This window comes from Equus asinus, chromosome 6 (genome assembly GCF_041296235.1).
Source record: "Equus asinus isolate D_3611 breed Donkey chromosome 6, EquAss-T2T_v2, whole genome shotgun sequence".
Classification (NCBI taxonomy): domain Eukaryota; kingdom Metazoa; phylum Chordata; class Mammalia; order Perissodactyla; family Equidae; genus Equus; species Equus asinus.
The window spans coordinates 71280252-71306114 of NC_091795.1; the positions used below are offsets into that span (position 1 = coordinate 71280252).

The following is a 25863-nucleotide window of genomic DNA, read 5'->3' on the forward strand; positions in this document are numbered from 1 at the left end:
TTTTTTAAAAATAAATTGATATCCTACGTTCTTTTAAAAATTGAAGTACAGATAATAAAGATAACTGACACCATCAAAAGATATGCAGGCTCAATTATATCAGCAAAAAGATTCTTTCATTAAACTCATATTTAAGTCTGAGCTTCCTGGCAGCCAAGATACACAGAGAAACATCAAGAAAAGCAACCAGTTATTGAGAACTATGTATTGTTTTCTAAGACCCATGAAGGATACAAAAGATGTATAAAACATGGTCCTTCTCCTCAAGGAGCAGAGAGTCATTTTCATTAAAAAAAATTCAGAGGCTGAAGGCAAGGGCAGGAATGTGTGTTGGGCCCCAGGTTCCTGGTGTAAATGGAGGTTGGGTTCTATAAGAGACACTTAGTACAGTGTGATACCGAAAGAGATAGCACTACTTATAGGGAAATGCATCTAAAATTCATGAAAAATATTACAAATAGCCTTGGGAAAAATCCGGTTTGTAAAGGAGGGGGGACACCATAATGAGCCCTTCTTTCAACAGATGAACGGAGTGCCTCCAGAAAGAGACCTCATCCTCAGGAGCCCTTTGGAAGACACTCGAGTGCTTGTGGTCAATTTTTGCCTTCTCGAGTTTTCTTAAGAGTACACAGAGAGCATCATAGACAAATGCCCTCTTTCCTTGGAAGCATCAATTCCAGAGTAACTGCTAGATTTTACATTTCCCTCAGGACCCTAAAAAGTCCAGTTTCAGTCCAGCTGGTCTCTTAAGTTCTTCAAGGGAATCCTCAGGAATGCATTTTCATGAAAAGTGGTTCCGTCTTCTAATTCCGTGAGATTCAGCCGCTGCTGAGAAGAGCATTTCCCTCCACCTTCTCTGAAAGCCAGGGAGAACTGACCTGCTTCTCCCAGTGAATTAGCACCTCCCCATCTCCACCCTGAGTTTTCATTAAAAAACCACTCACAAGTAGGAAACAAGCCCTCAGACTGGGAAATTACCTACCTAAATATTTAATATTTTTCCCCATGAAAGAGAGTCCTCCTAGAAATTGGCCTACAAGGCAGCTGTTCTTTCCGGTAGAAAGTCCTGCCTGTGAGTTCATGGTCCAATGATTAAGGGGATTTCAAGGTACCAGCAAGGAAATCACAGGAGAGATCTTACTCACGGTTCTGGTGCAGTAACGAATAATGCCTACTGAATATTATCAGAGACTCACCTCTCTTTAGAACAGCACATGTATGTGCTTATTTAACAAGCACTAGGTAGTGCTTACCAAGTGCCAGGCACTGATCAAATGCCTCTCATTTACCCCTTATAACAACCCTCTGAGGGGCTGCTATTATTTTCCCCATTTGGCAGAAGAGGAGATTGGGGCACAGTAACTTGCCCATGTTACTCTGTAAGTAACAGAGGCAAGATTTGAACCCAGAGACTGGATCCAGGGACTAGCTCGTATCCACTACACTGCTGGTTCTGAAACTTCAGCGTGTGTCAGGTTCCCCTTGTTAAAATGCATAGTGCTGGGCCCCACCCCTGGAGGTACTGGTTCAGTAAGTATGGGCTGGAGCCTGAGAATTTGCACTACTAACAAGCTCCCAGGTGTTGCTGATGTTGCTGGCTCTGGAACCATGATTTGAGAACCACTGCTTATGCTCCCTGAGCCAGCAGTTGAACACCTTCTGGGCTGTATCACGCAGACACTCTGCTTACATTGGTCTTAATGAAGTCTGATCGTCCGCAGGTTTTCAAATATTCCCCGGGTAATGCTAATGTGCAGCTGGGATGAGCGTCCCTGCTCTGTTTGAAACCACTGGTTCTCAAGGTTGGCTGCACATTAGAATCACTTGGAGAATGTTCAAAACTACTGATGCCTGGGGGTCCAGCTTTCAACGTTCTAATTTAATTGATACAGCCTTTAAAAGTCCCTTGGCATTGGGTTTTTAAAGATTCTACGAGTGATTCCAATGTCCAGCAACAGTTTGAAAATCATTGCTCTAAACTCTCTTCACTTATAGAAGCCATCAATTTGCTGATGCTCAGTCGCCTGGGTCCTGGGGGCGCTTCGTTGGTCCTCACTCAAACATGACGATAACGTCAGCCCAGGCCAGAGATTAGCTGCTGATAATAGAAGCTACCTCCTAGTAAATGTTTTATTAGGGCACTGATTTTTTTTTTTTTAACAACTCAGTCCCCTCACTGAAGGGTCAACTACATTATTTCTGAGTCAGATACTAACTCGATTTTGGCAGACTATTAAAAATCCCTTTCACTGTATTCTCCAAATTTGGAATGGTTTGCATTACGAAAGGATTCTCGATTTCACAAAGGAATTCCTGCAAGTTTTCTTGAGAGAGCACTTAAACATCATATCTGATTTGCACTAACTCATAAAATAAGCTCTGGGCCCTTGTGATGACGAGAGCTTAGACAGCCCCTGACATTGGCAGAAACGTCTTTGAAGACATCAGTTTGTTCTCACTCTAATTTCTGATCAACACCTCCCCTCTGAATTCCTTTGTCAGTTCTGCTGTCCATAAAGCCGTGGTGAGTGATAAGAAATTACTGAGCTGTTTGCCCACTCTCTGTCACCAAAACAGACATGGACACAATTAAAGAACAAGTCAGGTGACAGTTTATTTTGCTAGGGAAAATCTAGTCCAAATTATTCATTCATTAGTCTTCATGAAAGGTTCTTGAGCCAATAAAATGAAATTCACTCATCAGATTATGCTAGCAGAGATCAATCCACTTGCATGCTTTTGAACTCACACTGATGTTTTTTCCTAGCATAAATCTGAAAAAGATTACTCAGGGGAAAATTTAACAGATGACAAAATTATTTCATAAAAAAGGGATGGCAAGCTGCCCACATATATTCAAAATTACAATATAGCAACTGAAGACCCAGCTTGCATTATATCAATACGCCAAACTGTCCTATAAATGCAGCTCCTAAATAACAAACTCTTCTCTTATCAGGTATCTATATCAATATCAATATCTAAATCTATATCTATATCTATACGTATGTCTATATCTAAATTTATAGAGATTGTCTCCATGCATCCCACACTCAATTTCTTTAACTCTTTTGGGCTAGCATAGGGTTGACAGATGTAGCAAATGAAATACAGGATACTCAGTTATTTCTGAATTTCAGATAAGCAATGAAAAACTTTAGCATCAATATATCCTAAATATTGCATGTATTTTATTGGCAACTGTAGCCCAGCTCCCTGTCCGAAGATCTAAGTCTGGAGTGCTTATTCTTTTTTTATTTTTGCCCCCCCTCAGCCAGCTTTTCGCCCTTACACTGGGGTCTATATTAATCTCCTATCTCTCTCTTCCCCCTTCTCCCTTCTCCATTCACCCAGATGAGCTCCTGGTGTTCAGGTTTGGGCTAGAGCTCAGGTTTCTAGACTAAGAGAGGACAGGGAATTCAGAGACCAAGAGCCTCAGAACTTGGGGTTGGGAAGCACATGGCTCAGCCTACGATAGCATTTCGAATAGAATATGACTTCTGTAGGCTTGCCTGAGAATTTGCCCATTGTTTAGAAGATTATTTCTCAAAGAAAGCAAATTCTGAGCTCCAAATTGAAATAATAACCCAGTAGTGGAAATAGAAGTGAGGGGAGAGACTAGGGTATTATTTAGAAGGTAAAATAGAATTTGGTAATCGATTGTATGCAGGTAATGAAGGGGAAAAATTGAAGATGACACCTAGGTTGCTAGTTTGGATAATTAGGCTGATAATGAAATAAAGAAGCCACAAACTAAGAGAATACAAGATAAGGAACCGTTCAATTATGTGTATGTGTGTGTGTGTGTGTGTGTGTGTTTGAAGGAGTCAGAGAGCTACTACGAAGGCAGCCAGGACTTGAAGGGCCAAGTCTGGAGAGAAGAGAGAACATTAAGGTGAGCCAGATAATCAGTGATGTTTTTCCGCCAAGGCATTTGCCAGTTTACAAGCATTGGTAGAGAAGCTGAGAAGTTAAGCAGAGCTTTCAGTATTTCAAGGGGACAGGGAGACAAAAAATGAAACTCAGCTCACCAAGAGATAGGATCCCAGATAAACCAATAAACCTAGGCATTCAGATAAGATCTCTGAAGGATTGTACCTTAGGAATAAAAGTGACTGGAACTAGACTTGCCTTTACCAAGACCAAAACCTTCAAATCAGAATAGTCCCAGACTAGGTTAAGGTGATATGCCTCTGTTCTGAACACTCTTTGAAGGAAGAAAACATTATCTACATTTTCAAATTTTTACCATAATTTTTTATATATAATGTCTAACATTCAACCAAAACTTACAAGATAAACCATAAGATCAGACTAAATGCCTGAAAAACCATAGGGAAAAAGACAGTAGAAATGGTCTACAAGTAATCTTGATATTAGAGTGATCAGGCACAGATTTTAAAATAATTGTGATTAATACATATAAATTAGCAAACATTTTTTCCACTTTAACAAAAATCCCTGGCATATCTTATCACCACAATAATAGGGGTAGTTTAAAAAGTGAATTGAGACTCTGGACCAAGATGGCAACATAGGAGACTCCTGAATTTTCCTCCTCCCACAGACACGCTGAATATACAGCTACATACAGAGCAATTACCTCAGAAAGAGATCCAGAAACTACACTTCTGGTGACTGAGAAAATATCTATACCAAAATGGGTAGGAAAGGCTGAGACACATTCTCACCATAAATCCCACCCCTGACAGAGCACCATACAATTGGAAGGGAACCCCCAACTCCCAGCTTTTCCCTGAGAAATAAGAGTTTCGATCACCAATTTTTAAGGCTTCCACCTGAGGGATGAGCCCCCAAATCACCTAGCTCTGAAAGCTTTTGCACAGCAAAGGAAATCACCAACAAAATGAAAAGGCAACCTATGGAAATGGGAGAAAATATTTGCAACCACATATCCAATAAGGGATTAATATCCAAAATATACAAGAAACTCATACAACTCAATAGCAAAAAAAGAACAAATAATCTAACTTAAAAATGGGCAAAGGACCTGAATAGATATTCATCTAAAGAAAACATACAAATGGTCAGTGAATACATGAAAAGGTGCTCAACATCACTTTTTTATCAGGGAAATTTAAATCAAAACCACAGGGAGATATCACCTCACACCTGTTAGGATAGCTATTATCAAAAGACAAGAGATAACAAATGCTGGCAAGAATGTGGAGAAAATTAAACCCTTGTACACTGTTGGTGGAATTGTAAACTTGTCCAGCTACTACGGAAAACAGATGACATTTTCTCAAGAAACTTAAAATAGAACTACCACATAATCCAGCAGTCCCAATTCTGGATACATAGTCAAAGAAAACAAAATCATTATCTCAAAGAGATATCTGTATTCCCATGTTCATTGTAGCATTATTCACAATAGCCAGGGTGTGGAAATAACCCAAGTTTCCGTTGATGGGAAAAATGGATGAAGAAAAGTGGTGTCTATATATACAATGGAATATTATTCAGCCTGAAGAAAGAAGGAAATCCTGCCACTTGTGACAACATGGAGGCCGTTATGCTAAGTGAAATAAGCTGGACAGAGAAAGACAAATACTGCATGGTGTCACTTACATGTGGAATCTAAAAAAAAAGTTGAACTCAGAAACAGAGAGTAGAATGGTGGTTGCCAGGGGCTAGTGGGTGGAGGTACTAGGGAGAGGTTGGTAAAGTGTACAAACTTTCAGTGATAGGAGGAAGAAGGTCTGAAGATCTAACGTATAACCTCATGAGTATATTTGATAATACTATATTGTATAATTGAAATTTGCTAGGAGTAGAAATTGTGTTCTCTCACCAAAAAAAAGATAAATATGTGAGGTGACAGATGTGTTAACTCATTGATGCGAATCCTTTCACAAGGTATACGAATATCAAATCATGTCATTGTACACTTTAACCATCTTAAAATTTTATTTGTCAGGGCTGGCCCCATGGCCGAATGGTTAAGTTCGCGCGCTCCGCTGCAGGCGGCCCAGTGTTTTGTTGGTTCGAATCCTGGGCGTGGACATGGCACTGCTCATCAAACCACGCTGAGGCAGCGTCCCACATGCCACAACTAGAAGGACCCACAACGAAGAATATACAACTATGTACCGGGGGGCTTTGGGGAGAAAAAGGAAAAAAATAAAATCTTTAAAAAAAAATTTATTTGTCAATTATACCTCAGCAGTACAGCTGAATAAAATGAATTAAGAAGAATGTGGACAGAGAGAGAGAATGCAAAGGAAGTGGAAATGTTGCATCCCTTGCTAACAATATATGATATCTTGGTTGTGTTGGTAGTTTCATGGGTATATACAGCTGTCAAAACTAATCAAATTTCATATTTCAAAGAAGAGCAGCTTACTGTATGTTTTACCTCAATCAAGTTTTGAATTCAATTTCAAAAATTGAGTTTGAAAAAGAAAAATTAAAAAATCAAATAGTCGCAAATGCTGACCCAAAATAATGCAATTTTGAAGCAGACCTACAATGTCAGAGAAGAGAAATATGTCAATTCGACAGTCTAGGGATGTCAAAGGTTAAGATGCTCATTCTCTCTCTCTGTCTTCCTCTCTCCCTCTCTCCTCGGTAAGAATTATCATTTCTCATTATTGCAGGTTTCCCATCTCTTCCCACATTCTAGATAGAATCAAGATGATAGAAAACAATCTACCTGTTTCCACTCTGTGTTAGTGGGCACTTTTGTTCCTGTCCACTTTGCTCCTTCTCTCCACGGCTCTCCTGGTTGCTAATTTTTACGTAGACACGTGACTTCCAGCTTTACACGGCTTCTACAGCATCCCTAGGTAGATGTTTGCAAGGACTTTGTGTCCACACCCCTACCCCTTGCTTGCACCGAGTGTCTGGGCCCACTTTTCTTCTCTCCCTAATTCTGATTCTATTATCAATCTAATCATTTTCTCCATCCCAATGTTCAGACTTTCTTTGCTTTCTTACTACCCTCCAATGCTACAGTCTGTGACTCCGAATGGCAGGAACTTTCAGGATAGTTGGCACATTGGTCAACAATTCTCAGATTACAAAATAAATTTTAAAAGCCAAGTCATTCCTTCAAACATCTGTTAAAATTTCAAGGTTACATAGGAAAATAAGACTTTATTTCAAACATAAACTTTAGAGTTTGAGAATGAAAATAGCTAAGTTATTTCCCAGAACAGGAAGGACTATTTTTCAAAAGTTGAAAAGCCTACTAAAATTTCAGAGCACAGTGATAATTCATTCCCAACACCAATGCCCTCAGTCCAAAAGACAATATTGCCCACCAAAGCAATTTATCACTACTTTGTAGTTATCGGAACCAATTGAATTTCACTCTTTTTATTTCTGCCATCTCTTTCTTATTGTCCTTTTATTCTCTTGGGTTTTCTCTGCTTCAGTTTCTCAAATCCTCATCATATATCTCTTCCCAACTTCCTCCATTTTAACTGCCTATGATATGGAATTTACATGTAAATCATCTGTTGTGTTTGTTAAATATAATTTTTGCTGTATCCTGTCTCAGCTTTAAGATTTCAGATTAACACTGAGTCATGGTGTTTCCCTCCCCAGTATCTAACAAAATGAGAGGGGGGAAAAAAGCCAAAAAATTAAAAGCCAGGGGCGAAATTACTAATAGCCACAAAGCAGGGAAAGGGGGTTAGGTTAACGTTATAAACTTTCAAAAACTAGCAAATAAGGAAAAGTATGGATGGTTGTGAAAAGAAATAGGAAGCACAGCTTTTCTTTTACCTCTGCCCAAATTCCTGGAAATTGTACTGTTAAGTTGATCAAATCAAGCCTAGAAAGAAACCAACTCAGTCATTATCTTTTCCCTTTTCAAACTGAGTAGTTGGGAGTGGGGGGAAGCTGTTGAGGGGAAAAGGAGTGAAATAGGCGCTGGCTGTACAGAAGAAAAAGCTCCACGGCTGTTCAGTTCAAGGACCAAGGCTACATTCTCACAGGAAAGGAGCACAAATAGACCTTGACAAAGGACCATTAACAAAATCTTGAAACAATGAGCAGGGCCTAGGTTATCTAACAAAGACTGGAAATATCCCAGCTGGACTCTCTCCTTCTATCGTCATCCTCTTGGGTTACAGAAGAGTATGTAGAGCACAGGGACACTCAGCCATCAGCCTACAGCTGGGAGGAGTAAACAAATGGTTACAAACAATGTGAAAAGAAAACCAGAAGTAATCCTCAGGGCATTGGAGCAAAGAGAATGTCTGGATGAAACCACCCAAACATGAACAAGATAAAAAGAAATGGCATGGCAATTATATAAATACTGTATGGTAAAGAAGGAAGAAAGTAAAGGAAAGACAAAGAACTAAATAATAAGAAAACGTCAAGGATCAGAAGGAAAATTGCTTCACAATATGGAATAATTTAATAAGTACGTGGTCCAAATAAAACAAGGAATCAAAGGCCTGATAATAAGAACAATCTAACCAAGATGGAAAAAGTGACTGCAGGCCCAGGGAAAGAAATAGAGGCTCCAAACAGCAGCATTAAGGAATGATAAATAATTTAGATACAGTAAGAAACACAGTAGTTATTGCTGTAAATCAAATTACTGACATGGAAGAAAGATGAGCTAATCATGATGAATAGATTTAAAAAAGAGAAATCAAAACATTTAGAGATGGACTGATATGGAAGACAGAGAAATAAGATCCAATGTGAGGATAATTGGTATGCTTGAAGGGGCAAACCCAACAAATAAACAGAAAATGAAGCCAAATATATGAGGTCAGAAAAATTCTCTGAAAGTAAGGGGGAAAAAAGCCCTGAATCTGTAGCTTGAAGGAGTTCTCTATTTTCCAGAAAAGTTTCACACAGACCACTCGACACTGAGCGTGGCTCAGTTACATCACTAAAATTCAAGGACAAAGAAATAATCCTTTGAGTGACCAGCCCGAAAAGTAAATCATGTACATTGGGAAAAATCAGACCACTTCACAGCAATAGTAAATGCTAACGACAATGGAGTAATGGTCACAACGTTCTGAAGAAAAGAAAGTGTGATCCACGAACACGGTACCCAGCCAAGATGCTGTTTGACTAGAAGGGCGATGGGTACACTTCCTCAAACATGACAGAATTCAGGGAATACAACATTCATAAGCATTTCTTGGGGAAAAAGTATTAAAGTACAAATCAAAATAAAGAGCATAAAATAAAAATGTCCAGATTTTCTTAATAAAGATTTTATTTTTTCCTTTTTCTCCCCAAAGCCCCCTGGTACCCCGGTACATAGTTGTATATTCTTCGTTGTGGGTCCTTCCAGCTGTGGCATGTGGGACGCTGCCTCAGCGTGGTTTGATGAGCAGTGCCATGTCCGCGCCCAGGATTTGAACCAACGAAACAGTGGGCCGCCTGCAGCGGAGCGCATGAACTTAACCACTTGGCCACAGGGCCAGCCCCAAAAATGTCCAGATTTTTAAGAATCTGATAAGCATTAAATCCATTTAACTCTGGAGCTAAATACTGAACTAATTGAAAAGAGAATTATAGTTACCAAAAAAGTGCAGACATCATATTTCTAGACAATATAAAAATATGAACAAAATTTGGGAAGCAATGGGAGAAAGTTTGATAACGCTAAGATTGAAATATGTAGCTTAAAAATTATTCTGATCATTGTTGTTTTAAATTTCCTTTCTCAATCTGAGAGGGAAGTTTTAGGAAATAATCCGTCTTGTCTACAGAAACATTCATTTGAAGTTCAACAACTCCTTCAGTTTTTCTTCTATTAAATTCAAGTAAAATTATACTTTTTTCATTAAAGTATCTTCTGTAATAAGATTTCATCTTAATAAATATTTCTGGTTGATCTGTATGCATAAAAGGATAGACTCTAAAATGACATTTCTCTAATGTTAACAATGATTTTTTGGGGGAGATCGTAGTATTTGGGATGAATTATTTCATCTTCATCTTTATACTTATCTCTATTTTTGAATTATTTATAACGAGATCCTTTTTTTTACAAAAATAACACGATTTTTTTAGGTATATGAATATATTAAGATGATAAATACCTAAACTGGGAAGTGAAAATATGAGTGATTATTTTTTGTACATTTTTGTATTTTTTTAATTAAAAAAATACATTGATAACTGCTTTCTAGGTTTTTTGTTATTTTTTTTGAGGTCTTATTTAATATTTCCTCTTATGGTTCTTGATAGAAAAATTGTTGCCCATCCTACTTTAAGAGGGAAAAAAAAGAAACATCTACAAATTTCTGATTAATAATCTGTCAAGTACACACTGCTTAGCTTAGGAGGGAAAAAATGGGTTCTGGAAATCTGATTTCTGGAAGAAGCCCATTTTATTACAAATTACATCTAATTGGGCACATAAACATAAAGAAATTCTTCCAGTGAACAGGTACACTACATAGCATCTCCCAGATACTTTGTCCTAATATAGATTGATGGAATTCTGCACCATAAATCCAATCCCTTCCCCTAAAAGGAAAATATTTATAAGCACCAAAACTTTGCCACATCTGTCTAAAGAGAAATACCAAGCACAGATCAAACAGAAGCAACATGTTTCTAGTTGATATAACTTAAACTTTCCTTGAAAAGCATTGCGAAAAGAAATGGAGGAATGATAATAGAATTACCCAAGGAAGTTTAAGCTAATCCTCAAAATCAAGTAAAAACCCTCAAATTAAAGAGTTAAGAAAAAAAAATACTTGGTAGCAGGCATTGGCTCACATAAGTCTATGCAATTTCCCAGAACCAACTCAGAATGCTGGATCTCCGGTTTATAGGTTCAAATCATGAATTTATACACACAGCATGTGTTATAAGCTCGATCAAACTGAAAGCTCACATATGTACTTTATAGCATCCCCTCTACCCTTTAGTATTTGATTTTCCACCATCCTGGAATATTGTGTTAGTTGGGTATTTTTTTTCACTTTGTTGGAGCAATTTTAGAAGGCATAGAGGGGAGGAGTTGGTGGGTTTGGTGGTTAGACCAGTCTCTAACATTGTCAAAATAATTGTTTTCTCACAAAGCATGGTATGATGTTGTATGGAGCAACCAAGATGTCAACAATTTTTCATAACGTTGTAGCTTCTCTTTGTGCATCTTTGGATCCCATCAACGTGTTTACGACACCCTTAGACAAGTTCAGGAATGCAGCTGGGAGTCCAGGCAGTCACTGGATTCTTGTCTGGAAGGTGATACGCCATGTTCTTCTGTGAAACAGGATGTTTTAAGTTTTCTCTTTCACGTACAACCACAGCTATACCACACAGACCTGGGAGACAGAACAGGAGAGACTCAGATGCCAGTTACAGAGATTCTGCAGGAAACCATCTAAGTACCACAAAAATGTCCTTGGGCCTCTCCCTCACAGAGCCAGGCTGACTCCTGAGGTACTGTCCTTTAATCTCCCTGGGCTCCCAGCTTCCTAAATAGGATTTCTAGCTTGCCTGCCTTCTCATTAGATAACCATTGCTCTTCTTAGCTGCGTTCTCCACCTCTCCTTTCTCTCTCTCTCTCACCTCTCTCTCTCCTTTCCTTCTTTCTGTCTCTTTCTCTCCTTTCTCTCTCCCGTCGCTTCCAACCATGTCACTGAATCTACTCTAATTGTAATGCCCCCAGCCCCTCATTCTTAAAGTGGGAACTGCTTTAGCTTATAGTTTCTGTCCATGAATTTCTCTTAAAAGATGAAACAAAAAGGAAGCCCAATGCCAAGAAAAAAATACGCATGTCAACAAATTTCAAACTCAGATATTAATCAGAAAAAAAAACAGAAGGAGCCCTTCCTTTAACAAGTAACCTGAGTAATGAGATCGTTTGCAGGGGAACTCAGTAATTTTGTTCCTAAATTTACCACATTATACATGCCCAAATATGAAATATCTCTGGGGAAACACCCAGCTGTGTTCTGCTTAGATACTCAAACATTTTTTTCAGGATAAATAAGAAATAACTCTTTCTCTCTAGATTCTTGAGGAAATATCAAATGTCTCCAAGGCTAAGACATCAAATCGGAACCCAAGCTCAAAGCAGAGGTTGGGAGTGAGGAGACAGAAGAAGTTTGGGGTTTAAGGTAGGAGTTGGCAAATGCGATCTATTAAAGGCCAGAGGGTAAATATCTTAGGCTTTGTGGGCCATAAGATCTCCGCCATAGCTACTCAGCTCTGCCGTTGCAACGCAAACACAGCCATGGCACATAGCAGATGAGCATGGCTGTGTCTCAAGAAACCTATTCATGGACCTTGAAATTTGCATTTCATACAATTTCCCCATGTCATGACACATTCTTCTTTTGATTTTCTGTAATTACTTAAAAATTTAAAAACCATTCTTAACTCGTGGGTAATACAGAAACAGGATGTGGATTGGAGCTGACCTATGGATCACAGTTTGCCAACGCTGGTTTAGAGGAAATTGTGCGCGTACCAGAAAGAAGACAAGTCTTCCATCCCATCTTACACAGGTACAATGACTCCTATTAGCAAAGTGTTTTTTCAAGTCCTGCCTCAGGCAATCCTCATCGCCTATGATGAGATACATATTATTTTCACATAAAGGATGAGGAAGCTGAGGTTCAAAAAAGAGAGAATGATCTTTAATTCATTTAACAAATATTTGAGTCCATTACCAGTGCTAGGCTTGTGTTAGGCCCTAGGGATATGGCACTGACTAAGGGAGAGTTTCCAACTGCTCAGAGACTAGTGGGACAGACCAGGAAGTACAGGAAATTACAACACAGTGCACAGGCTAAAGAGACACACAGAGGAAGCATTTAATTTAGTCTGTGGGCTTGAGGAAAGCATTCTGGAGGAAATGACAGGTAAGAGAGAGGTAGATAGGCGAAAGGAAGAGGAGGAGGAAAAACTACCCTTTCTAAGGAATAGCATGAGCAAAGATGTGGAGGTGAGAAAGTGCGACACGAAAAGGAGCCTCGGGTTAGCCCATAAGTTTGCATTACACAGCCTAAAGAATATATGGTGGGAGCGGATCAAGAGCAGAATGCTGCTCAAAAATGATGAGCAGGGACCATTTTATATCATGTTACAGAGGGTGGGCTTTCTCCTGGGAGCAATGCGGAGCCAGTCAGTAGGTGGAAGCAAAGAAGCGATATGATCAAATTCACCTTTCAAAAAGATTGCTCTGGCTACGGAGTAGAGAAGGGATTGCAAGAAGCAAGTCCAAGCCTCTTATTTCACAATAAAAAATACTGACCACCCCTCATAAATAATCTGACTTGCTCATGTTCACTGGACTGGTGAGTCATGAAACCAGACTGCTAACTCCATGCCCAGGACCTTCTGTCCGCTTGATCACAGTGCCTCTCCCACACACTCAGGAGTGGACAGCACTTGTCAAAGTCAAAAATACAGCCATGTGCTCATTTGGGTAGAGAAAGGTATTTAGAAACCAAGATCTAGCCATGTTCATTGCTACAGGGATGTCATCTGGAGCCTTTCAGCTGACAAAGCCAGGAAAATAACCACAGCACCACACTCTCTTTGCATTGAGCTAATATTAAGTGAATAATAATCTACTGACTTTCTGTTAGGTCCCTAAAATGCTAAATACTCTGCAAAAGGAGATGAGGAGGAGCGTTTAGGAGAGAGAGTAAATTCACTGGTGACGCCAGTTAAAATTTGTAAACTGGGTAGAATTATAGTGAGTTTAATGAGTTACACCAGGGGAGCTTTCTAACAGAGGGTGAAGCATGTCATCATTTTATAAAGAGGGGTGAGAAGCCGGGTAGCGTTCTATTAGATGATCATCGGAATAGGTAGAAGCTGCAATTCTGTTCTTTTCAGAGTTCAACACACATCTGTCAAGAAAATAGCAGAGTTTAAAAAAACAAAAACCCCAAAACCCTTAGTGATGATTTAATGCAATCTCTGTAGTTTACACATTAGGCCCCTGAGCCTGTAAGGCTGCACACGCATGGGGTTGGAGCGATTGCTCTGGAGTTAGACACTCCTGGGTTCATGTCCCCTCTCTGCCCACTGCTTGCTGTGTGGCTTTGGGCAATTGACTTAACCTCTCTAATCCTAGTAACTCCATCTAAACGTCCCAGGTTTGTTGTATTTAAAGGAAATAGTGCATGTTAAGTAATTTTGCTCAGTGCTTGGCACATGCCCTGTAAATGATCTTTATAATTACTATTACTAATTATAATAACGAACCTTTCTAATTATAATAATAAGCATCTATACATCACTACATGACTACCATTATTGCTATTGTTGTTGTTGCTATTTACTTAAGGTTACAAAAACAAAATAATAACTGGACTCAAACTAGAATTGTCTGTGCTCCAGACCTAAACTCCTACTCAAAACCTTTTCCCACTTTAACAGTAACTTTCAAACTAAGTCCCATAGTCTCGGGGTTTGAGGAAGTGCCTACAGGAGAAGCTGGCCAGGCAGAGCTCTAGACCTTGTTTTATTTTATGTTTCTTTTGAAGCAAGAGCTCCACTGCTAAGAATAATTTTGCAAACCGTTGGTTTCGACCATGCTGTCATTACAAATGAAATCAGTAGCAAGCAAAGGACAGGAGCACAGACCTTGATCTTAAAGAAATGAAAACAGCTTATGAGAAGTCAAGCAGTGGGTTTGAAATAAATTAAGCAAATCCAGTCTCCCCTTGCTTTTCAATTGATAGGATTTTCCCAGGTAGCTCAGTTTAGAGGGGCAGCAGGAGGCTAAACATATAGAATAGATTCTCAGCAAAGGTTTCCACCTTCACCAACACCCACTTCCACCACCCCTTCTCCACTTAAGCTTGGCCACCTTCCTTGCATCAACTGGATCACATACATCCCTTGGGTGCTATAGCCCGAGAAGTCAACTGTGGAATATCTCTGGAATTTGTATCTGGAAGAGTTGGGAGAGGCCAATTAATCCAAAGGTGGAATTTTGTGCCCCTCTGAGCCTTTCACTTGTCAGGCTCCAATTACCTGTCACCTGGAGATGATTTTATTCTCTGGACCCAGAGCTGCAGAAAGTGAGGAGGAGCTGTGCACATGTTGGTCAAAGTAAATGAGCCGATGATTTGCATAATAAGCTAAATTGAACTTTAGTGGCCTAATGATTTTGAAAAGCTCCCTACAAAGCTGAATTTACCTACAGAGTGGTGTTCAGAAGTGACCTTTTGGTTTACAGATCAAGAATGCTCCTGTCTTCCTCCCTCATTGTAAGATTTCGGAACAACTGCTTCTGTGTAATCATTTCTCACATTTAAAGTGTAGAACAAGAAGAGGCTAACTTCCTTCCATTCTGAAAATTAACCCTTCACTTTAGGAAAGAATTTATGCTTCTGAATCATAAAAAAGTCAGCATCCTCCAACACTAAACAGCAACACCACGAAAAGAAAAAAGATTGAAAACATCAGTGAATCAATTTCCCTTTCCGTACAGATCTGCAAGATGAGATAGGTCTCATTTCTGCCAAGAGGCTTCCGCTATGACAAGTTGAGTCAGCATGCTGCAAATTGTTCGAGATAGTTTTTGGACCACATGTGGTAGCTGGAAGAAACTGAACTGAATCAAGCTAACTTTTGCAAGGCATCTTAGGTTTTTAGAAGATAAAAGAAAAACTCATAGCTCTGTACCTCAGTTATGTGGTTTCTGTAATCGTCTATGGTGTGAGGAAAAACAATAACAGAGCGACCAGTTATTTGAGATGGAATTCACTGGTTCTTGTCTTTTTTGAGCTCTGATAATAATGTGATTCATGGGTGTGGTCGCGGCAGGAAGGCACTGCTCAGTTCTCCCTTAAGAGTGAATCTTTAGTGAGAAGTGTACTTATCTCCTGGTCTGCTTCGGGCTTTGGAATCCGCTGCAGCATTCACACCAAGGCCATTCTTTTCCAGAGCTGCTCCTAGCCAACGCCTGGGCATGGGGTGGGGGGCGTACTAGAGCTACACATTCCTGCCCAATGGAGAAATTTCTCTACTAGGAATTGTTGCTTTGGGGCTCCCCATCAGCTGAGCCAAGGCTTTCTCAGAGCTGTCCTGAAATCCAAAGCTCTACCTACCTAATTCTGCTTCCCTCTGGCTCTCCCTTCACGGATGTCAGACTTGCATCATGATCTGAGACTCTCCCCACCAGCTCCCGCTGCCTCTCCCATTTATCCTTCAAGCATATCCCTCAAGAAACGTCTTGCATTTCTAATTCCGTCTTGGTGTCTGCTTCCCGGAGGACCTAAACAGAGGCAGAGGGGAAGGAGCAGAGCCTTTTTTCCCTTAGCCCATCTCTAACCTCCCGTCCACACACTGCCTTGTCTTTCCGACCAGGCCACTCAAGCCGCAGCTGCGGCCTTCAGCAGTGTTTGCCCTCGGCAGTCATGTGGTCTTTTGCCATTTACTTTCCTGACAGAAACACCAAGCCTAAGCAGATTGGAAACAGCAAATGTATCTTTAATGATGGAAAGTAAATATGAAAAGCCAAGGAGGTGCTGGGAGGGTAGGGCAAAGTCTGCCCCAGCTGGAGATTTGAGGGTGTGTGTGTGTGTGTGTGTGTGTGTGTGTGTGTTCATTCTCATTTGGAGGAGGAGGTGGTAAATATCCCAAACTTAGAAATGACTTTCTCTTCATAATTTTAATGAAAGAGAACAAATTAGTCTAGATGCATTATTTTACCTTTCCAATTCTGCTACTTACTCTAAAACTATCAGATCACTTGGCAAGGAGTAGAATGAATTCACTTCTGTTTTATTTTGTTTTCCTCTCTATTTTCATAACTCCATGAAATAGTCCAAAGCTGAGGGGAAAAGCAGAGGAAACAAATATAAATGAATTGAATAAGCCATAAACTCGTCAGTCAATGTTTAATCAAGCAACTGCTACTATATCGAATGATCATTGTCCAGTTTTAATTTTTCCAAGTAATTGATCCATGTTATCTATAGTTTCCTCACTTCATTTTAATTGCTAAAGTGTAAAAAGACCTAGGAAGTCAAAACAAAAATCACTTCTGACTGAGTAAAACGTGGACAGCTCGTTGTGACAGAGTTGCCTACCTGGAGGTGAGGAGAAGGAAGTCTGAAAATTCCTTCCAACAATCGACTCTAAGGTCAGGAAATTAATTTTTTAAAATTAAAATATGCACTTATATCCTATTTATTTGCCACCACTAAGTGTATGGATTCTGTTCACGTTTGCTTGAAACATAAAAGATGAGTTACCCCAGGCAAATCCTATTTGTCCGCCCCATGGAGATTTCTTTCCCAGGTAGCCAGAAACACTGAATCCATTCTCCTCTCTTTCTCTCTCTCTCCCTCCTGCCACCTTTCCAAAGCCTATAAGGACACTCTAAGTGCAGTAATTTGTTGGGATGGGGGTTACACTGTCAGCACTAACAAATAATGTAAGATTTCTCATCACCTTCGACCTTACCACTCCCTATCCTCCACCAACGAAAAGGCGGGATATCCATATGAAATTATCTGGACTGAGGATTATGACAAATGTACATGCCCTACCTCCCCTGCTTCCTTCCATCTGTGTATGGCCTAAAACAGCTGACCCGGACAGGCTTTCATCTTTAATCTAATCAACTGACTTTCCCATGGGAAACAGCCAGTGAAGCCCAAACCTATGTACCAAACTCTTTCTAGACCCAGGCAACTCACCACATCTGACACTTCAAAAAAATCAGTAAAAGTGGCTGCTATGAGTCACTTAGGACAAACAGCACTCCTGAAAGAAACGAACATCACTAGCAGAAACACATTAGCGTCTCCTTTGAAAACACTACGGGTCCCTATAGACCCAAATGGTGTTTAGGCCCGAATTCTCTCCATCTCTAGGATACCTTCTGTTTGCTGTTCAATTTTCTGTGAATATAACTATCTCCTCTTCATTTTTTTTTTTTGACTGTAACAAACTGGCATCAGAAATACTTCTAATATTTGTCATGTTCCTTCACAGTCTCCTTTCAATGATTATGAGGCTTAAAGGAATGACTACCTGTAATTTGCTCTATACCAGTGGCTTTCAGCTTCAGAGGCCATGACCTACGTGTTACTTCACAACCTAGTACACACACACAACCAAAACAAAAACAGTGGAAGAGGAGTCTAAGGAGAGGAGACACGACAGCTAAATGTAATGTGGGACCCAGGATGACATATCCTGGCATAGAAAAAGGACCTTAGGTTACAACAAAGGAAATTCTAGTAAACTTTAGATAATAATAACATATCAATATTGGGTCATTAGGGTGAAAAATGCACCATAGTAATGTAAGATGCTAATAATTGGGGAAACTGGGTGTGGGGTAGACAGCAACTCTCTGCACTACCTTTGTAGCTTCTCTGTAGATCTAGAAGTCTTCTAAAATACAAAGCCTATTAAGACAGCAGCAGAAAAGGCAGTGGCTGCCATAGTCGGGGGGACTCTGCAGTGATGTCAGGCTCTTTCCCCCTAAACCCTATTTCACCCACCTGTAAAATGCTGCCGATGATGCAGAGTCCCTCTCCCACCAAGCGGATGGAGTAAAAAGCTCTAAGATGAGAAAGATACAGCACTCACGACGTGCACTGGCAGAGCAGCTGACTAACGCCAGCGTGCTTATTAAGCTAAGCCGCGCATCTTGTTCTCTGACAGGGGTCCAGAGGGAGGCAATAAAGCTCTGTGAAACTTACCCTGAAATCTGACATGTGTCCAGATCACCAGTTGCCAACCAACCTGCCCAAATTCCGACAGGAAATTCAAACCAGAGCGATTTCCTGTTTTAAAAGAGGTGCTGTTTTGCTTCTTCTTTTCTATCTTTTTTTTTATTTTTCTTAAGAAGAACTATGAGTCGGTAACAAAATATTTGAATCAGATGGAAGGAATAAAACTTGAGATAAAATGGCACAAAACCAAACAAATCCCTGGAGCTGGAGAAAATCCTGGCTGTGACAGGAATTCGGGCCTTTCCAATATGGGTCTGAATGAAGCAAACCTCAAAACCCCACAGACGGGTGTGAAAGTTCATAAAATGAAAGTGTGGAAATGCAAGCATTCACAAAGGGAAGCTGATTAATTTTCCAAAACTCCATTGAGCACCGTGTTTCAGATCAACTAAAGCTCCAACTGATGCTGACTCAGGGCTCAAAGCAAGAATAATATGGTTGTTATGAAAACTCTCTCTTCTGTCTAATGGGTCTCTGATCACCCATTCTTTGCATTTGTGAGAAGACCCTTTGTTCCTGGATCTGAATGGAAGAAGGCTCTGATCCTTAAGTGGCCAGAGCCAAGGAGTGGCCTGTCCAAATTCAGGAAATTCTTGTATGAAAGAATCTTATTCAGAACCCCAATACATAATCAACTAAAATCAGAGCTGCTCAGGATGATGAGGAGGAGAGGGCAGAGTCATCTCATTTAATGACTATATCAACGGATATACTTACTTTGAGTGTATAAAAATTTCGTCATTTATAGGAATGGGTTTAAAAATTGTCTCAACATTTAGTATTTAGTTGATTGATACAGATAAATAAATGTTTTATTATAAATTATACTAATATAATATTCTTACTTTACATCTGTGTAACTGGTGGATATACTTTCTTGTTCCTGGGAACTCCAGGGACTAAAGTGTTTCAAAACAGACAGAGATGAGAGGAAGAAAAGCCTTAAGACAAATACGAGATTTGGCAGAAATTGGCCAGATGCTCATCCATCCAATGTCTTCCTCCTGGGAACAGAGGAATGCCACATATTCCAGCTGCCCTTGCAAATAAATTAGTAGCATGTGACTTAGTTCTGGCCAACAAAATATGGGTGAAAAGAATACATATCTTTCTCAGGCCTTGTCTCTAAAATTTCTACTGCACTCTTCCACACTCTCTCTCCTTTGTTGGTACACTGGCAAGTACGGACTGCTAGCTGGTAGAGTTACGAGACAGAAGGAGACCAGATCCCTGAGTTTCTTTTTAAATGAGAATGACCCAGGAAAGCTACATTGGCAGCATCACACTATGATGTGAGCACAAAATAAAAATTCCCTGGGCTAAGCCACTGAGAGTTGAGGATTTGTTTGTTACCACAGCAAGACTTTTCCTATCCTGACTGATACAGAAGATATGGACTTCTAAAATTTATTTAATTTCATTTTTAAAACAATTTTTATATTTTGTTTAGAAAGCTAATTTCAGTCTGAGTCTCCTCAATACCATATATTCCTTTCTACATTTATTACTAGAAAATAGTTCTCTTTCGTGAAGAACTGGCACACTTTATTCAAGCAGATAAGAATTATGTCACCTATCATGTCATCCTTTGTGCCCTGGGTATCAGAAATCTTGTGTCAAAATTAATGTTTAATCGCGGTAATTGAGTTAGCCCTCTTGGTTGCTGTTTTTGTTGTTGATTCCCTTTGGTTTTCTATGTCTTTCTTAACCGTTTGTTGTTTTTTATTATTTGAACCAGTTGATCCATTTTAGAAAAGATGTGGAATAAACAAGTAAATCTTTCAAGAGAAATAACACTAGCAAACAAACTAAAGCAGATGTCAGGAATTCTCTCTAAAGTAACATTTCACTTGCGTGTTGTTAAAAGTTTCCCATCACCGTGTCTATTTAAGTGGGAGTCACATCACAATTAAATGGAGATGTTTTGTACGACATCGTGATTTAAGGAGCACCTACTCTGTAGCGGAGGCACTCAGGCATGACCCTTACCTGTGCTTCCATCAATGGCAGACCATTTGACCATATGGTAGCCACTTCCTTACATGCCCCAGATAGTATATGATAAGCATGAGTGGCGACAAATTTCTAGTTTAGCAAAATTGGAATCAAATTTAAAAATTAGACTTCAGTTCAAATAACCTTTTTTCTGTCAAAGCATAAAGAATCCCCCATAATTAACTTGATGCCAAGACCAAGACTTCTCTTTGCAGCAATCACTACCACTGTTTTATATTTCGTAAGGGTTTCTCCCAGAATATTAATATACCATTCTTCCTTTCTGGTGATCAAATGAATAAAAGCTATTTTGTAGCAGGTTCTGCTTCCACTTGTGGAAGAGTGGCTTCTAATAAAACTTCTGCCTCACAAGCATAAGAAAGGCAACAGAGAACGTGTACAAGCTTGGTTCACCTACCTGGTATGGACTGTTTTCGCATTATAAAAGGAGTTATAAATATATACTCCCAAAGAGACATACACTTCCCTTCCTCCCTCCTCTAATGCCAAGGCTGAGTCTTATCAAGTGGTGGTTATGATGTCCTCCAGCATCTGAGTTCTTATGCTGGGAAGGAGACAAAAACACTGAGTAACCCTGTGAACCTAAGGGGTGGGAGCCACGTGCTGCTGGTAGGAGTCCAGAGGCATCCCTTCACACTGCCCAGTGTCAGCACCAATAACAGGTCTCCAGCTATGGTGGCAGCACCAGCTGCGCAGTGGCTCTTTCTAGAGTATCTAGTCCCCCAAACTGAGTCCTCTAGACTCGAAGAGATGGCTCTGTTTCCCACTCTGATAGCAGACCAAGGTAGGAGCAGCTGCCTTGTTGTTGGATTAAGTAAGCTCTTTGAGTTCTTATACAGGAGGAAGGACTCTAGTAATGAAAGACATTTGTACAATAATGGGATAGGGACTCAGAATCATTTTAATTTGAATATTTAAGGAGATATGACCTTATATATTTCCTCAAGATGGTGAAGTACACATCAAGTGCAAATATAAAGATATACCCACACTCCAAAGGGAGATATTTATAAAGTTTATCAATATAATCCTTCATGCTAACCAACTAGCAGAGTTTATTCAAGATTAATTAGATCAACTTAACGTTTATTTATTAATAATGTAAGTGCCAGGTATTATGCTATTTGCTAGGTATATACAGATGAATAACACATGGTCCCCACCCATCAGAAGGTGATGGCCGCTGAAACACTATTTGACCACTGGGGATGTTTACCCTTGGCATTACCTGACCAGAATATTTTGCCCCAAGCTTGTCACCATCTCATGGGCCAAAACTCTGAATGACATTGGTTTTGACACAGATTCAACAAGTATTGTCATAATAGCAATACAATGTCAAAAATAGAAAATGTCACCAACATCATGTTCTTGGCACTGAGCCCAGGGAGCTTGGGGAGCATTGTCCCTCAAACCTCTCCAACCCGGCATTTACACCCTGATTGCAAAGTCCCCATGCTTGCTTATTAATTGGCTACTTTGGTAAAAGCAAAAGTTCTATCTCCTGGTATTTATGCTTCACTTTATCTTTCAACTAAAGTAGCTTTGGTATTTGATGAGCGAGAAACCACAGGCGTAAGACAGAGATTCTAGATCAAGGAGAAGCACTGTCATTCTAGAATCAAGAGTCCTCGTCACTGGCTGGTGGAGGTAGGGAATATGATATCTGGCTTTCCGACTTCCTTTCCTTTGGGTCAGATGTTTATAACTTGGAGTCCCAGGAACTACAAACTTCCTAAAGTTGTGTGCGACATTGTATGTGAGTGGGGATGTTTTATTGAGTAATTAATGTCTGCCTTAATCAGTTTTTCTCTGTAGGAAATGAATAAAAGGATTATTTCTCCCTTCCTCCTCCTAGAGAGAGAACCAACCTTCCCTTTTCAGTGCTCCTAGGGCCTAGTTCTGCCCTGAAGGTCAACTCCATCCACTTCTTTGCTGAGGGCAGAGGACAGAGATGGGAATTGCCCTGCAAGAGGGAAGACAAGGGGTATATGGCTGGTGGGTGGGGGTGGGGTGGTTGGTGGTGGTAGTGAGAGAGCATTCCTGAGAATAGGACTGAGGGGAGGGAGGGGGAGGGTGCTATTGATATAAGTTCTTCTAGTAACCAGGCTCTCACAGAGTAATCCAGAGGTATCAGGTCTCACATGAGAATGGCTGGGTGTGTCTTTCCTGCAGAGGCACCTAGAAGGTCTGAATGCCAGTGCCACAGTCTGGGAGCTCAGCACAGATCCCCAAGGAGAGCCACACGGTATCACCTGCACCTCTGAGTGAAGGAGAAAACCCAGGGAGTATTCAACTGAAATCCTGAGGCTCTCCCCAGGATTTCTGGGCCAGGTTTTCTGTACGACCTCAAGCAAATATCAAGGATGAATGAGAAAGGCCCTCCCACGAATAACTGAACTTGGATTTCTCAACCACCTGGTGGGTGGAAGACTGAGTCAGCTAGGATTTGGAAAAATTAAAGATGAGACATTTCTTACACTTCCAAGATCATAGGGCAAAGGCAGGCCAATTACATGCATATGTACATTTTCTTTTAGGAAATGTGTCCAGAACTTTCATTAGATTCTTAAAGGGACAAAAGCTGTAGGAGATAGGCGGTGTTTTTAGATTGGGTTCCCTGAGATGAAGCTTCGAGATTTGTGAGCGAGTGATTTATTAAGAAAGTGCTTAGAGGAGACTGGCAAGAGAGTGGAGGAGGCAGAGAGGAGAGAGGAGGAAGCCAAGCAAGGCTGCAGGCTCAGGCGAAGCCCTGCAGAGGGTGCCTTCAGCCGGATCCACAGAGGAACCCCAGGTGTAAGTTACACTTCTGAGTAGGACCAACTGAGGCAAGAGCACTGGACTTGCACATCCCCTTACTTTTAGGCCATTGATCAGGGCCATGGGCAGGGCTGTGGAGAATAAATTCCCAGGCACTTTGGGCTGAAGGCTGTCTGCACAGGCTCTGGTAGAACTAAAAGCAGTTTTCCAAAGAGCTTCAGATGCTGTGAATTAAAATCAAATGCACAAGAAAGGAGTGAGAGCATGCGCCAAAAACGGTCAAGAGAAAAAAGATCTTGGGGCTCTGGGTAGGAGCACCAATATTGTCCTGTTCTCCCCCTGAAAGGAAGTGTTCTTAAAAGCCAATTGTAACCAGAGGGCCAGGGACTCGGTACCCCAAGCACAGCCACATAAACTCTTAAGAAGAGATGGGTAGAGAGCTGGGCCGGAGAAGGGAGGCTGGAAGTGTGTCAAGAGGAGAGCTCCCGGAGAAAATGTGTAACAGATACATTACTCCAGTGTCTGTTACTCCAGTAGGTCTGCCTCCCAGGCCTTCCAGAAAACATCTTCTCTCTGGACATTAGTTGTCTGGGTTCTGAGAGTCCATCGGCCTTTCCTGTCACTCACAGCTTCTCAGTGGTCATGTCTTCATCTCAGTGCCAGCCTCTGGCCATTCTGCAGGGCCTTCTCTCTCCCTCCCTCCTCCTCCTGCTCACTGCCCCTCTTCCAGCATCTCTCTCTTTCATCTCATCAATATGTTTTTCTTTTATAATGTAGAGAAAATAACTCTTTTTGTTTCCTTCCTAGTCCAGTAAAGCTGCGCCCAGTGGGTCCCATTTTCATAACCAAACGTACCCATAGAAGGTGTGCTCTTAAGCACGGGGAGTTCTCTCCCTGAGAGTCTGCAGGCGGCACTTTATGGGATTTTTCCCCTCCCTGTTACACACACACATACACACACACACACACGGAAACTGAGGCCCAGAGAACTGGCAACCTGCCTGAGGTCCCTGAACTAGTCAGTGATAAAATCAGGACAAGAACTCAAATTCATAGCTCTCTCTTCAGTGTTCAATACCTCCTAACACACTGCCTCCCGAGCATTCAAGCATTTTATATCAATGGTAATAAATATAAAATAGTTTCCTGGAAGAGACAATTCAAGCTAAGTGTCAAATGCATTCCATAGATACATGGATTTTTTTTTTCTGAATCCAGGGGACTGAGGCACACGGTATAAATGTGGGGAAACAGAAATTAGCGTACATTCCAAAAGAAAGTATAGGGGCCTCTCCAAATGGTTCAGGGCTGAAACAGACTGTTTAGAGGGACTGTTAATTTAAAAACCTTGTAGTGTCAGTAGCAATACTTTCTTTGCTGAATATTTTCTTACTAATTTCACCAAAATCATAAAAAGCTTGATAAAGTCAAAAGATGTTTCAATTAGATAATCAGATTCACTTTCCTACCGTCAAACAGGAAGGGGTTGTCTTATCTCCATTTCCAGAGAAATTAGGTAAGCACCAGAAGTCATGGATTTCGTATCAGCTCAAGGGTAGTTTAGAACCCAGGTCTTCCACTGCCTCATTCTCCGGAAGCCACGTCTAACTCAGCCCTTCACAGATTACAAAGTGCTTTCCCCACATTGTACTGTATGTAACCCTCATAGTAACCTTGTGTGATAGAAAAATTATTACCTCACTTCACAGACAGGAGAACTGGAGCTTGGAGAAGTTAACTAACTTGCCTAAAAACACCCCACTAGTATGCGACCCAGCGGAGACTCAAATCCAAACCCTGAACTGCCAATCCCACGTTCCTTCACCAGTCTGTCTAATAACTCTCAGCGCTAGAGGACATGGGTTTGCTTGGGCCACTGGTTTGGATGTTACAGACCGAAAGAAAACCAGGCTAAACTATAAGCCACTGCAGGTGGGATCTTATCTTTATATCATAGGAGGGTGTTGGCTGGACAGGAGCTGAGTCTTGAACACCAGCAGTGAGTGTTTGGTTACTTCATGAGGGGCTCTGTTCCACGGATGGGGCAGTGACAAAAGGGAAAAAGTCCCTGCCCCCTGGAATTTACATCTAGTGGAATGCGATAGCATTGAAGCAAATAATGAAACATAAAATATGCAAGTGATGGTAAGTACAATGGAGAAAAATAAAACAGAGCGAGGGGACTTAGGAGTGTGTGTGTGTGTGTGTGTGTGTGTGTAGGGCTAATGTGGTTCTATTTTATAGATTAGGTGTTCAGGAATAGAATAAGGTCACAGTGAGAAGGGACCTAAAGGAAGTGAAGGAGCAAGTTTTATGGAGATCTGGGCAAAACAATTCCAGATAGAAGAGAATGCAGGTACAAAGACCCTACGGTATGAGCTTGGTGAACCTGAGGAACACAAGGGAGGCC

General features: G+C 40.6%; 1 long non-coding RNA gene across 1 annotated transcript; it reads right to left on the reverse strand.

Annotated features, from left to right (window-relative positions):
• Positions 1-9196: 9196 nt before the first annotated feature.
• Positions 9197-18638, reverse strand: LOC106825905 (uncharacterized). The gene is made up of 3 exons (XR_006528608.2): positions 18444-18638; positions 16660-16759; positions 9197-11282 (listed from the first exon to the last, which is right to left on the reverse strand). It is a non-coding gene; the product is annotated as an uncharacterized lncRNA (long non-coding RNA).
• Positions 18639-25863: the final 7225 nt, after the last annotated feature.